Below are 1,444 nucleotides of genomic sequence, written 5' to 3' on the forward strand. Positions count from 1 at the left end.
CGGGGGGGGGGGGAGGGGGGGAGCTTGGAAAGGGAAAATCATTTGGAATGTAAGCAAATAATAAAGAAAGTAAAAATAGAAAGGTGCACTTTTACTCTCACTCTATATATATATGATAAAAGCTATCCTTTTGTAATTTCTCCCATGGGATCACTTATATATTGATATTCTCATTAACTTCCTTCTACTTTTCTATGTATTACCCCTCCCAATCCCAATGTAGAAGCCTCAATTTTCCCTTTTCCCGAATAAGTTCACTTTACCTATGAATTGACCATCCTCAAGATTTATATAACACACTCTGGATTTTATTATAAAATGGTGTCCATACCTTTGGATCTGCACATCAGACCACACAACACAGAAAAAGTGTTTTGTTTCATCTCACTGTTTCACAGAATCAGCATAAATGAGTGGCTTATTGGAAATACTATCCCAGAAATGTGGTCAAATAATAGTGTTACTAATTCCCCCATCAAGTCAATTCTCAAAGTTACTATAACAAAAAAAAGTAAGTACACTCAAACAGCTACAGGAAGGAGAGCCCAGTTTGCAAGGCTTTCATTCAGGCCATCGTATCTCTATGTCATTTGGCATTGACCTGCATCTTGTTGTGATGCTTCCACAATGAGAAGATGAGCATGAGAAAAGCTGCCAGGGACACTGTGAAGAGTATGAGTGGTGTTGATGGGTAAGAAAACATAGGATGAGTTGGTGATTAAGAAAATTTTGGATGAGTTGGTGAATAAAAGAATTCTGGGAAATTGTGGTAAATCCCCCAAACTATAAAATATATTTACTTCATAAACATCAATCAATAAATAATATCTGCCTAGAGATAGAATATTTGAAGTAAAAAATGACTAATAACTGTATTAATATTAAAAACACTTTTTTAACTCTCTACTTTCGGTAAAGAAAACGTTAGAAAAGGGCTATCTAGAGAAAATAAAAGACACTGAGTCATGTAGCAAGCCAGATGCTGAAATGATTGTTCAGTACCCAGATAACAGCCATTTCTCTAAGCATTTCTGGTCTCATAAGCAAATGTGGGCTTATTAGGAATAACAACATGCAAATGAGACCACACATAATTGAGTCTAGTAAGGGCCAAAGCAGTAAGAATATGTTCTACTGAACAGTTCCTTCTTTTCCTGACCCACGCCATGAAATTCATTGCTGCTATGAATCTGTTTCTTAAGATTCCTTTTACTATTTCCACAAATAAGGTGATTGTAAAAGTAAAAATAATAACTGTTGTTTATTGTGAGATGTTTCCATTTAGAATAGCCTTGCCTGTTGGGTTCTCTCCTGTCTTCCCGCAGCCTGAGTTAATTGTGTCCCCCTTTTCCTCTCCCTCCCCCTCACCTCTCCCATTCAGGTCACTCCATCCCTCTCCCTCCAGTGATTGTTTTGCTGTACCTTTTATGTGGGAATGATGCAT

General features: G+C 37.1%; 1 pseudogene; it reads right to left on the reverse strand.

Moving 5' to 3' along the window:
* Window positions 1-311: 311 nt before the first annotated feature.
* Window positions 312-1,444, reverse strand: LOC127678159 (taste receptor type 2 member 110-like; annotated as a pseudogene).

Source organism: Apodemus sylvaticus, chromosome 2 (genome assembly GCF_947179515.1).
Source record: "Apodemus sylvaticus chromosome 2, mApoSyl1.1, whole genome shotgun sequence".
Taxonomy (NCBI): domain Eukaryota; kingdom Metazoa; phylum Chordata; class Mammalia; order Rodentia; family Muridae; genus Apodemus; species Apodemus sylvaticus.